This window comes from Enhydra lutris, unplaced genomic scaffold, assembly GCF_002288905.1.
Source record: "Enhydra lutris kenyoni isolate GAN:26980312 unplaced genomic scaffold, ASM228890v2 scaffoldscaffold22, whole genome shotgun sequence".
In the NCBI taxonomy this organism is placed as follows: Eukaryota; Metazoa; Chordata; class Mammalia; order Carnivora; family Mustelidae; genus Enhydra; species Enhydra lutris.
In genome coordinates this window covers 28,316,858-28,329,980 of record NW_019154106.1, presented here as the reverse complement: position 1 = coordinate 28,329,980, position 13,123 = coordinate 28,316,858, and the positions used below count along the sequence as shown (strand labels likewise).

Below are 13,123 nucleotides of genomic sequence, written 5' to 3'. Positions count from 1 at the left end.
ATCTCTAAGTTTCTTTCATCTCTAAAATTCTACTGTTCTATGGTTACGTTGAGATGGGCCATTCTGTTTATTTCCTAGTCTCCAGGAGAGAGGTAACTAGTCTCTGGGAGCGGAACTAACTTGATGGAGAGTTATGAACGCAGAGGTGGGTATACTTCACAATTACAGGGTTTGGGACCTTAGAGATGTTCTTGGAAAATGTGCAAGAAGGTCTTTCCCTCGTTCTTTAACCCAATTTTACAATACTCTTGACTCTTTGGGATGGGGGAGCGGGAAGGACCTGTTTTAGACCGGGACTGTTCACTTGACCAAGCATTTCCCCTTTCCTTATTTTTGGACCCTTAAAAAAAAAAAGCCGCCAACAGATCCTAAAGGGGTGGAAGGGGAAATTGTGATTACGGCATCTCGAAAGGCCTGTAAAATCCTGCTTCCTCACTTTAATCCTTTCTTTGGGGGGGTAGGATCTTTTTTTAAATGTGTATTTTTGTCGGAGTGGGCCTACAGTGAGGTTCAGAGCAGCAGAGGGGGCGCTGACGGATGCTGCGGCTGCGGGCGGGCTGGCGGGAGGGAGCTCCGGGTCGGGTCCAAGCCGGCCGCCAGGCGGGCTCGGAGCTACAAGGGCGCGGCTGCGGGCGGGCCCCGGGGAGGGGCTTCGCGGAGGCGCCGCGGCCCGAGGCGAGCGGGGCCGCCCGGGCTCGGCGCGCAGCGCGGCCGGGCGGGCGGTGGCGCTGCGGAGGCGGCGGCCGAGGCCGGCGGGCGCGGAGGAGGGGCCCGAGACTGGGGCGGCCAGCGGCAGCTGCCTCTGTGACGACTGCCGGCAGCGCGGCGGCCTGAGGAGACCGAGCCGCGGGCCCCGGCAAAGCTGCCTCTCTTGGCTGTCTCCTTCTCCTCCTCTAGCGGCAGGGGCGTCAGGAATGGGCCCCAGCCGCCGCGGGCCCCGCACCCTGCGCCGTCCGTAGGCTCCAGCAGTCGGAGGCCGGCCGGCTGGCCTCTCGCCACCCCTCGCCCCAGCCCTGCCGTCCCCACCCCAAATCCCCGGGAAGGAAGATGAGGGAGACGGGCCCGGCGCTCAGCAGCCAGACCAGCCAGAGCAGCCGCAGCAGCAGCAGCAGCAGCAGCAGCAGCAGCAGCAGCAGCAGCAGTAGCAGCAGCAGTCAGGGGAGGGTGTTTCGCCGTTTCCTCTCAGCCGCCAGGACAAGATGGCAGCGGCCGCGGAGAGGGGCTGAGCCCGGGCTGGGTGGTGCCGCCTGCTGAAGCGCCTGGCTCCCTGTCCCCGGCACGGCCCCGCACCCCACTCCGGACATGCTCAGGGCTGCGGCCGCCCGAAGAGGGGAGAGCTCAGGCCTCTAGGAAGGTAAGGGAGGAGGGCGAGGGGCGCCCCCACCCCAGGGTGGGGGGACTAGCTTCATTCGCGGGGCCTCCGGGCCCCTCAGTCCGACCCCGGCGGAGTCCAACGCCTCCCGAGCGGTCCGCACCCGTCGCGCGTCCAACATCGGCGGCCGAGCCGCTGCGCACCCGAGCTCCGCCTTTCCGCTACGGCTCCCCGCCGGGTGGCGAGTTCGGGGACCGCTCGCGGCCCAGAGGCCGCCGGACGCGGGGGCCGCGCGTGGTTGGTGCGAGCGGTGGCGCAGCCTCCGGGAAGCCGCGCTGAGGCCGGGCTGGGTTGGGCGGCCCCGGCCTTCCGCTGCCAGGATTGCGCAACGGCTCTTCCCAGCAACCGAAGTTTTGTTTAGTCCCACAGGGGGCCTCTTTCCCCACCGCGACGTTAGGTCGTCACTACGGAGACCTCTGGTCTTCCATTAAGGGGAACAAACACAAACACGCGCACGCACGCACGCAACTTGAGCGCCCCAGCCGATGGCTGCGTCCCTGGCTTTGTGGCCCAGTCACCAGCGTCGCCGAGCGGCCGGTCTGGAGGGTGTCAACTCTGGAGACGTGAGTGCGTGTGATTGTTGGGGAGGAGAAATGTGACCCGCCGCTCCGCGTCCCCTGCCGCGGCTGGAGGAAGGCGTGGCGGCCGCGCGGCGGGGCTGTTGCCGGCTTCTCTCGTTACGGTGGCGGCCGCCCGGGTCCCTTGGTGGAGAACTCTCGGAAAGACTTCGGCTGGGAATGTCTGTTTTCCTGTCGGGAGGGAGACGGCTGTTTTAAAATGGTATGTGGCTCTCCGCGAAGCCTGTTTCCCAATCTTATCTAGGCTTGAGGAATTGCGCTAAAGGGTGTGTGCGTAAATTACCTTGGACCTGTTACAGAGTAGTCCGAACACGTTCAGTCCTCGGACTGTGTTTTCACAACCTCTCGCTGCCCTGTTAGAATTTATTTTTCCACCTGTCACGTCGCTGTTTCTAATTATAAGGCGCTTCTGTTAGCAACAGTGAAGTTTTTCAGATTCTCGTCTGGCGTATAGGGAAAACTCCTGGTAGATTCTGTTGTCAACTTTGATGTCTCCCTGGTCCTGGGCCGGGAAAGTTAGCTTGTAAACCAGCCTGTGCTTGTGCTTATGTGTACCTTGTAGTTTGGGGATTGGCTGACTACCCCCTCCCCGCCCCCCGTCCCCCCCCACCCCCCCAATTTTAGGTTTTGCTGGTTAGCTGTAGCTTCTGGCGTGGAATCACTTATATTCACACCATTTCAGTTTATTTCAAAGTTTTAATATCTTGGTGCCTTAAAATTTTTAGGAGGTGCCCTTTTTGATCAAATTTTTGTTGAAAACTTTTGAGCAGGATCAGTGGGCTTTGTCTGTTCCCCGGCTAACACATTTTAATCCTACATTCTCATTTAATTTTTCAGAAGCTGGGCAAGCCTCACCATATGTTTGATAAGTCTAGATTCTGCTTATGTTTGCAAGTGCAGTGCTAATTTTATACAGTGAGCTATGATAAGGTTTTGATAGGTCATGATTAAACTTAGTATTAAACTTAGTATGCTTAGTCAACAAAATAAAACTGACTTTTTAAAAAAATAGTTTTTATAGTTTTATTGGCTACCTTATGCCTTTATGCCACTTAACAGTAAATGAAATGTAACCAGTCAGATAAAGTATTTTTAAATTAAGGTTTTCTTGGTATATTTAGGGGTCCATTCATAAAGTGTAGACAGCTCATATTTATAAAATATAATGCTCAAACTGTTTGAGGCTTATTTTTCTTTTACTTTTGAAACTTATTTGATCTTAATTTGTGTTAGAAGTGTGTTGAAGTGTTTAGGATTTTGCACATTTCACTGTGCAGTTTTTTTGTACTTACCATAAAATTAAATAACAATTTGTTCCTGAATTTTTTTCTCTACTCTAGGGAATATATTTTCTAAAAAAGAATTTTTTTGTGGGGAGCCTTAGGTTCCAACTATGTTTTAAAAAGGTAAGATGAGCTTGAAATCTACAACAGAACCAGTCATTAAATGTTTCAAATTTATATTTGGACATTGCTGACTACAGTAGCTAAACACATATTAGGCAGGCAGATCATAACATGGTGAGCTAGTCCTCGTTTATTGTTGTAATATCTTTTCCATTGAACTAGTCATTATCTTGCTTATAAACCAGTCATTGGCTTCTGGGCATGGAGTTTTAGAGTCACATAAAAGTGGATGGTTTTTATGAGATAATTCTTCTTGTAAACATGCTTGAAAAGAAGCTTCAGATCATACTATTTTAATTTTTTGGATGTTCTGTCATGGAGTACCATAAAATAAGGTGCAAATTACAGAGGTAGGCTGCTGTAGCTAGTATGGCAGGGCACATTAGTATTTGTTTATTGTAAGATATTAAAAGCTTTTTTTTTTCCTTGCAACTTAAAATAGCAACAGCTGTTGAATGAACTTTCTGATTGAGCTTTTGTTTTAAATATTTGATACTTGAACACTGAAGGCGTTCATAGGTAGGAAAGGGGAAATGTGGATTCCAGAACGCTGAAATACTGTTTCCTAAACCTGTTTCACATCCATTGAAGGGAATACTTTGTTGCATGTTATTTTCCATTGGAGTGTTACAGTGACTTATTCTGGTGACTTTTGAAATGATTTTTCTATATTCTCTCCACCGTAGTTCACCAAAGGTGCTGATATGGTAGATTAGAAATGTGTTAGTGGTAGTTAATTGAAAGGCATAAATAATGTAGTTTCCATTGCATTCCATTTACGTTTGAGTTTGGAGATAAAGAAGTGATGGCAATATTTAGATTTAAGTGTGTTCTAAGGAACTGTGAAGTTCTCTGTATTTAAAATAACTCTCCAGAGTTATTCTTGCCCTTTAACTATTAGAGGATACAAAATAACTTGCTATATGATTATATTGTTGTTACCAAAAGAAATGTTCATGTAAAATTTCTGGGTTTACAGCTGTCCTAATTTTCTAATGTATGAAGTTGAGACTTCCAGTGTGTTATGTTTATCTTGGAAGTTACTTCTGAGAAAAACTACTACTATTTTGTTAAAATGGAGGAATCTGCCAGTCAATTTTATTACTTCTTTAAAGGTGTCCCTACCTGCCCACCCCCCAACTTGCTGAAAGCTTTGTTACAGTAACGCTTTTTATATGATACAAATGTGAGTCTAAAGGAATTATTTTAAATGTCTTTACTGGTTCTGGATTCAGCTGCTTAAAAATTAACTTGTCTTGTATCTTTGAACACAACATAAGTTGAATAGGGATATATATTTAGAGTTGAAGTTTTTTTTTTTCCTTCTTTTTTTTTTTCTTAGATTTTATTTTATTTATTTGAGAGAGGGAGAGACAGAACAAGCAGTTGGGGGGTGGGGCAGAGGCAGAGGGAGAAGCAGGCTCCCCGCTGAGCAGGGAGCCCAGTGTGGGGCTCCATCCCAGGGCCCTTGGCATCATGACCTGAGCCAAAGGCAGGCACTTAACTGACTGAGCTACCCAGGCATCCAGGAGTCGAAATTTTTGAATCAGTGTAAGTTTTCAGGGTAGCCAAAGCACTTATGTGGCTGACCTAAGGAAATACAGTCCAGTTCTTTTGGTTGGATTAAGAATGATTTGGAGGTGGGGCGCCTGGGTGGCTCAGTGGGTTAAGCCGCTGCCTTCGGCTCAGGTCATGATCCCAGGTCCTGGGTTCAAGCCCCGCATTGGGCTTTCTGCTCAGCAGGGATCCTGCTTCCTCCTCTCTCTCTGCCTGCCTCTCTGCCTACTTGTGATTTCTCTCTGTCAAATAAATAAATAAAAATCTTAAAAAAAAAAAAAAAGAATGATTTGGAGGAGGAAAAAAAGTGATTTGGGGAGAAACAACTTAATATTAGTGTGTTGCTTCTGTAGTTTTGTCATAGCTGTTTTTTCCGACCTTATTAGGACTAGGCTAGAATAGATACTTAGAAGATGTGTGTTATACATTTTACCTAAATGTTTGTCAAATTAGACCTTGACCTATTTGGCAGATCAGGCTGCTCTCCTCAGTTGATACGAGGGCCATATGTCACACTACACAAAGGCAACATAGTGTCTGGATTCTTAGATGCACACTGTTATGCTGGGGACCTGGAGCCTCTGCTCTTAGGACTTGAGTGCAAATTTTAAAAAACTGGTTGATATTGGAAATGCTGTATTTTTAGGGATGGTATTTGTGGTTTGAGGGCAGTTAAGTCAGTAGACTGATTTATCTTTTGTATTTAGTAGTTAATGGCCAAGTCAGTACTTTAGAGAGTTACCTTTCTCCAATAGGAAGTCTTTGAATTGAAACAAGACAAGGACAATATGTTTTACTTTAAATATATTTTGTTACTTTGACCCAAACAATTTCTTTAATTTTCTAAGAGTGAGAATTTTCCTTGCTGGGGAAGACTGAGTGGGAGGAAGCTAGTGGTCAGGTAAGGTATTAAGGTAGAGGAAGCCGGGCCCTAAATTGCTGGAGGAGGTTGATTTAAGTGAATTTAGGAGACTTAGAAATCTGTTTTGACTTAAATGTTCAAGTTGTTAGAGACCAGAGTTCAGTTATAAATTCAGTGAAATATGTGGTAGCTTGAGGGAAAGATTAAGAATACACCATAACGGGGCACCTGGGTGGCTCAGTGGGTTAAAGCCTCTGCCTTTGGCTCAGGTCATGATCCCAGGGTCCTTGGATCGAGCCCCGCATTGGGCTCTCTGCTCAGCAGGGAGCCTGCTTCCCCTCTCCCTGCCTGCCTCTCTGCCTACTTGTGATCTCTGTCAAATAAATAAATAAAATCTTAAAAAAAAAAATTAAAGGAAAAAAAAAGAATACACCATAACATCTGTTAAAAGATCAGTGTTGTGAAGTAATATCTGTGTATTATCCCTGGCCAGTTTTTAAAACCACTGACGCCCCCCCCCTTCCTTTTTGTGCCTTTTATTTCTTCAGTCTAAGCTAATTTTCCTTAATGTTGAACTTAGAGAAGATAAACTTCCTTTACAATTACAAAATTCTTATGTTAAATGCCTAATTTGAAATCAGAAGTGTGAAGAGCATAGAACATATTATTGTTCTTGAAGTGAGCTTGATTTATAGAAATAATTTTTTTATTTTTTTTAGTTTTTAGAGATACTTAAAAATAAAACTAAAGTGCATAGTAAATGAATGTAGGTTTTTCAAACTGAAATAAACCCAATTTCTCCGCTGTCTGTCACTCATTCCTTTTTTACTTTCTGAGATTAACATCTCTTCTTTTAAAAATTAGATTTCCAGATACACTTTTCATGTTGCATTTTCTTTGCTGCTTTGCCTTTTTTTTTTTTTTTTTTTTAAATAAAAGGATTACACCTAAAAGAAGTAGAGATTTAGAGAAGAATAACAAAGTATGTTGCTCCTTTGAGCTGTACTTTATCTTTTAGGTAAGGATCTAAATTGTGAAAGACTGATTCTTAGTCCCATTGGAAATAAAAGATTGCCAGAGGTGTTCGGATAAATTATTTTATTTTGCATGTTGTTAATGCTAGAGCATCTTTTCTAATTGGAAAACATTGTTTAGATTTGATACTGAAATAATTAGATGAAAAGAATGAGTCATTTCCTCCCCCCTTTAGAATTTTATAATTTTTCAAATTATAAATTACATTTGATTATATGGCGTACCAAGAACATTGCCTTTATAGAATTTGATAGAAACTATAAAACTTGGCTGCATTTGACTAGCCAGTTATAGATGATTCCCTATTTACCGTGGTTCAACTTAGGATTTCTTGACTTTACCATGCTGTGAAAGTCATACACATTCTGTACTTTGAATTTTGAATTTTGCTTTTTTCCCAGGTTAGCAGTGTGGGGTCTTATACTTTTCCTTTGATGCTGGGCAGAGGCAGGGAGCCACAGCTTCTCGTCAGCCACATGATCGTGAGGGTCAGTAATGATATACTTAAAACCATTCTGCACCCACACAGCCATTCCTTTTTTCACTTTCAGTACAGTATTGAATACATTACATGAGGTATTTACCACTGTATTATAAAATAGGCTTTGTGTTAGATGACTTTGCCCAACTGTAGGCTAATGTGTTTTGAGTGGGTTTAAGGTGGACAAAGCTAAGCTATGATGTTCAGTAGGTTAGGTGTATTAAATGCATTTTCTATTTGGTATTTTCAGCTTATGATGGGTTTATCAGGATGTAACACCATTCAAGTGGAGAAAGACCTGTTTTCCATTTTAGAAATTAAAAAACATGTGACATTCTAAAAATGTTTGTTAACTTCAAATTCTTCAGCTTCCCCCTACTTTTGTTGCATATTATTCATAAATTAAAATACCTTACAGTTTTTTAAATAATGAAATAGTAAACTTTGAAACCCTTGCAGAAAATAGCTTGCTTAGAAAACATTGCATGCCCTATAAAGCGGTTATTTAAAGCCCTAAAGATATTATTTGTCTATATTTTGAGTCTGTGTTACCTGTTTAATTATACAACGAGTCTTGTAGGTTGGTAAACTATACGACCTTAGATATATAATGTACGGTCTTAAATAGTTAATAAGTTAGATAGAGTGATAACATATTGAAAATTGAACCTGACTTTCTAGAGATATTTCTTCCAAAGAAAAATTTAAGTTACTACTTCAGAGGGCTTTAAATATGTAATTTATGATAACTTATATTGAGATTAAGTAGGGTAAAGTGACATAAAATCACAATGAAAATTGCAGGTTATGAGCTATGTAGCCTGTGGCTATGATGCTGTGCTTCGCTACATTCACGGAACAAAACACGTGTTGGGCCAACTTGTAATCAGTTTCAGTGGAGACAGTACAAATATCTCTGGAGTGTTTTAAGTTAGGTGAGAATAGTATTGGCTTCAGAAATACTAGGTTTTTAATCTGGTTACTGTGCTTTCAGTATTTTTTGTAGCTGGATCACAGACTCGTACCACAATTAAATGAAATTTTATTGTTAGGCAAAACAGTGTTAAAATGTGTGTGTGGAAACTATTTTACCTGGTATATATTTGGGTGTCCTTACTAAGTGCAGAGTATTCTGCTGTGAAGGAAGAGAGCAAGCCATGGTTCCAGCTTTGGCCAAATAGGTGAAATTAGCTAAGTACTGTAAATTTTTTTTTATACTTGAGTATGAGTACGTGAGATGGAAAACACTGCCTGAGAAAAATAATGATTTATATATAGCATGTTCAAGTTTTTAAAAACTGTTTATTTAAATAAAAAATGTTTAAAATATCAGGAATGGTTTGGCTTCTGAAAGTTGGGTATAATACTTGTTACTCCTTATAATGTTTAAAGGCAAAAACATCATTTTAAAAATATGAAAAAAAATTGGGGGTGCTTAGGTGGCTCAGTTGGTTAAGTGGCCAACTCTTGTTTTCAGCTTAGGTCATAATCTCAGGGTCCTGAGATGGAGCCCTGCATTGGGCTCCAAGCTCAGTGGGGAGTCTGCTTGAGGATTTCTTTCCCTCTCCCTGTCCCCTACCCCTGCTTGTACTTGTGCTCTCTCTAAAATAAATAAACGAACAAATAAGTCTTCAAAAACAAAATGAAAACATTTCTATAAATTTATTTTCTGTTATTAGCTTTTCCATTTAATAGTCTAATGGTTTTATATAGACATGTTGCATGTACATTTAAATCAAGTGGAAGTTCATATTTCTTAAGTATGTGAATCTAGTTCTCTTATTCTCATGGTTTTTCCTTTTGGACATGCACAGTTCTTGCATTGCTTGAGAAAATTCTAATAGGTTTGCCTTTCCTAACTATATTACTACCTTCTAAATTTGGAATGCAGAGCTCTCCAAACCTCATTCCTATGCCAACTGGTGGAAAGAAAATAGAAGGTGAAAACAGGGTCTAGATAGAATTCCATTTGAAGAATATTGAAATTGCTAGCTGTAACTTATTTGAAATCATTATACAGAAGGGATATTATTTGTATACTTAATTTATGTAAATCATAAGTATGTTTAATTTGGGGTCCTTGAAGCCGAGTCATGCAAAGGGCAAGTATTATATTGCTCCACTATAATCGCATATGATACATTCTTAATGAAATTTTACAATTTGGTGACGTTTTTATATTTATTACATATGTGTATTTAAAATTGAATTCTGTGTGGAAACATACTTAGGGTGTTAGGGATTATAGTATAATTGGTTTTGCCAGTACTTTTGAGTAGATAACAATTGGGATATTTACCTTGTGAGTTGCTCTAAGTCCTCCTAGTGTGGCAGTTCTGAAAATATTTCTAATGGCTACTCTAACTTTTAAAATGTCTCTTAAATATTTCATATCGGAAGGTATATCTAGCTTGAAATTTTTTCCTGTTAATCTGATTGGAAGAAAATGAAATACATCAATTTCTAACCTAATATAGTAGATATTGGGAAATTTTTATATTTCAAAATATAAAATAGTATCTATCTGAACTGTTCAGGTCAGAGACCATGTCTTAAAGGTTTTTATGGATATAAAACTTATAATAGAGTTTGGAGAATCAAATTATAATTATCATAAAAGTATTCAAATAGAGGCATGCTATGCTCTACCTATATCCTTTAATCAAAGTATAGTGGTTTTACTAAGCAGCTTCATAGGTACCTGCCCAAGCACTTGAGAATGTGTTGTATACACACTTTACTTCTCAGAACACTACTGTACCCCTCACTTTAATTCTAGCAGATGAATCTGTTTCCTGTAGAGAAGTAAATAGGTGTGAACTTCCTCCAGATTTCCAAACCCTCTGCCTCTGAATGTAACTTCTATCAGTACATACTTTGTGTTTTCACTACTCTCTCAAGGACTGAAACATCCCCTTCCCTCCAAGATTGTTTCCTATTCTCGACTGTAGATTTCATCCTAAAATGTGTTTTTCAGTGTCCTGAGCCCGTCCATTAACTTTAAGGCTTCACTGCCCACCCCACCCCCCCAACTTGGGCCCATTTTCTTCAGCCTTTAAAAATGATCAGGTATCTGAGATCTTAAGCAACAATCTTTTAATTGTGCCTCCTCCAATCTATGAACCTGTTTATTTCTTCCAAACTTCTTAAATGTACACTCAGCTTCTATTTGAATTCATATTCACTTCTTAGCCCTTGCAGTATAATTCTGTCCTTGCCACTCCAGTGAAATTACTCCCACTAAGCTCTCCAGTAGTTTCTTTTATTCACAATTTATTTATTCCTCCAGATGGTTGGATTTATAGTGCATCCTATTCTTAGCTCCCAGCTCATCTTTTGAACTATTGAGCTCCATATTCCACCCCCACAAAACAGGTAGCTCAGATTGAATTATCTTATTTCCACGTTGTTTCTTTTTCTATTTCCTCTTTGGTATCTTCACTCATTTCTGTTGCAGTTTATGTTTGAAAACTTATTTATTTTATTTTTAAGTAATCTCTACACCCAACATGGGGCTTGAACTCACAACCCTGAGATCAAGAGTCTCATGTTCTACTGACTGAGCCAGCCAGGCGCCCCTGTCTTTGAAACTTTAAATCTTAAAATACTTATTTCTGGTGGATTCATTAAAAAAAAAAAACCAAACCAGTAAAATTTGCACTTTGCAAAGCAAAATTTGGTAGTATTTATCAAGTTTCCTTTTTGGAAATCCATACTAAGAAAATTAAGAATGTATCAAAACTATTTAAATGAAAATGTTCATCACAACTTTATATAAATATAGTGAAAAAAAATTAGAAAAAGCAGTTCAACAAATTATAGTATGCACACATGGCAGAATATTATGCTGCTGTTCAAAATATCCTAGAGAGAACAAGTTGGCATATCAAGTTATACGTGTACTATGATTGTAAACATATAATAAAACATGTTAGAACAACTAAAAGGGAAATAGGTCCTTTTTCCTGATTATTTTATAATTTATAGTAATTGAATAATTTAAAAATGATTTTCATGCTGAAATTCCATCTCTTTCTGGAGAGAGCAATATCTTTTCATGTTTTTATGGCAGACTGATTAAATTTTACATATTCATCTAGTCTACCCATATTCCGCAGTCTCATTCCAGATAATGGTAATAGCTTAGTGATCCTTTTTGTCCTTTCAACTTGCAAGGTTACTATGAACAAATAACATTTTAAGTTTTTTTTTTTTAAAGATTTTATTTATTTATTTGATAGAGACACAGTGAGAAAGGGAACACAAGCAGAGGGAATGGGAGAGGGAGAAGCAGGCCACTGAACAGAGAACCTGATGCGGGGCTCGATCCTAGGACCATTGGGATCATGACCTGAGCCAAAGGCAGATGCTTAACAACTGAGCCACTGAAGCGGCCCCCCCTCCCTTTTTAAGATTTTATTTACTTGAGAGAAAGTGAGTGAGAGAGAGAGAAAGGAGGAGCAGGGGGAGGGGAAGAAGCAGACTTCCCACTGAGCTGGAAGCCTGAATGTGGGGCTCGATCCCAGGACCCTGGGATCATGACCTGAGCCAAAGGCAGATGCTCATCTGACTGAGCCACCCAGGTGCCCCTGAAGTTTTAACATTGTTATAAAATAACTTTTGGCATACTTATCATGTATAATTGATATGTAATCATTACTTTATCTGAGATTCTATCTAGCTTCTAGCAAATGGCAGAAAAATGACATGAAGTTACTTTTGCCCAGTATGAGATTTTTAGTTATTTTAGTTATTTTTAGTGATTTTTAGTTATTATCTGAGAATAAATTTCTCATCAGTAAACTGTTAACAGTAACAGTTGTTAAGAGTTGTTAACAGTAAACTGTTGGCCATTTTCAGTCAATTGATTTAACATATTTTTCTGTATTTTATCACATAGGATCAATGGCTGGCCTTCAGTTTTGAACTTAAAATATGTTAGCTATCACTTACCATCTTCAAATGGAATTAAACTTTTGTAATCATCTTTTTATCTTTTTAATTGTTGATGGCATTTAAAAAATCTCTTCAGCCAATAGATCTGAATATTATTTTCTTACAGTTGTAATTCTGGTACATATAACTTTATAATATCATATTTGGCAATGTGGTTTTTTCTTTTTTTTAAGACTTTATTTATTTGACAGAGAGCTCACAAGTAGGCAGAGAGGCAGGCAGAGAGAGAGAGGGGGAAAGCAGGTTCCCCATTGAACAGAGACCCGAGGTGGGGCTTGATCTCAGGACCCTGAGATGATGACCTAAACGGAAGGCAGAGGCTTAACCCATTGAGCCATCCAGGCGCCCTGCAATGTGACTTTTTACACTAATGTGAAAATTTATTTTCAGTGCTTCTGTGGGACTAATAGTAAGTAGAAGAGAGAAGTATTTATGTGACCCTTGCTAAAGCCCATATAAACCTGCAGTTTTAGTGTATGGCTTATTACTAACAACCCAACAATGTGTCATTTTATTTTACTAATATTTAATTTTTATTTTTTAAAATTAATTTAAGTAATCTCTGTGCCCAGTGTGGGGCTCAGATTCACAACCCTGAGGTCAAGAGTTGCATGCTCTACTAACTGAGCCAGCCAGTCGCCCCAGCAGCGTGTGTCATTTTGAAAAGTTAATGATGAGAGGTAGAGCCAAACATAAGCAGTCCTAGTAGGTTTCTAAGAATTCAGTGTCCTTTCTTTGATAGTATTCTTTTGAAAAGCGGCTTTTTTTCTTTCTTCTTCAGGGCTTTATGAATTTACATCGTTCTTTAGTTTCTTTTTGGCTTTCTTAGGGAAGCTTGTTGTAAATCTCTGCTTTGTCCCTTCCTCACATTTGTCA

General features: G+C 40.5%; 1 protein-coding gene across 4 annotated transcripts in view; it reads left to right on the top strand.

The window, feature by feature from the left end:
• The first annotated feature begins 898 nt into the window (after positions 1 to 898).
• The window catches only part of LOC111149684 (homeodomain interacting protein kinase 3), a 94,919-nt gene continuing 82,694 nt past the window's right edge, over positions 899 to 13,123 (top strand). For 3 of the 4 annotated variants that reach the window (XM_022506906.1, XM_022506904.1, XM_022506905.1), the window contains exon 1: positions 900 to 1,354. The gene's annotated coding sequence lies outside the window, so the exon portion shown is untranslated. Of the gene's footprint in view, positions 1,355 to 13,123 lie in introns of all 4 variants that reach the window. The other variant, XM_022506903.1, reaches the window with a different exon arrangement.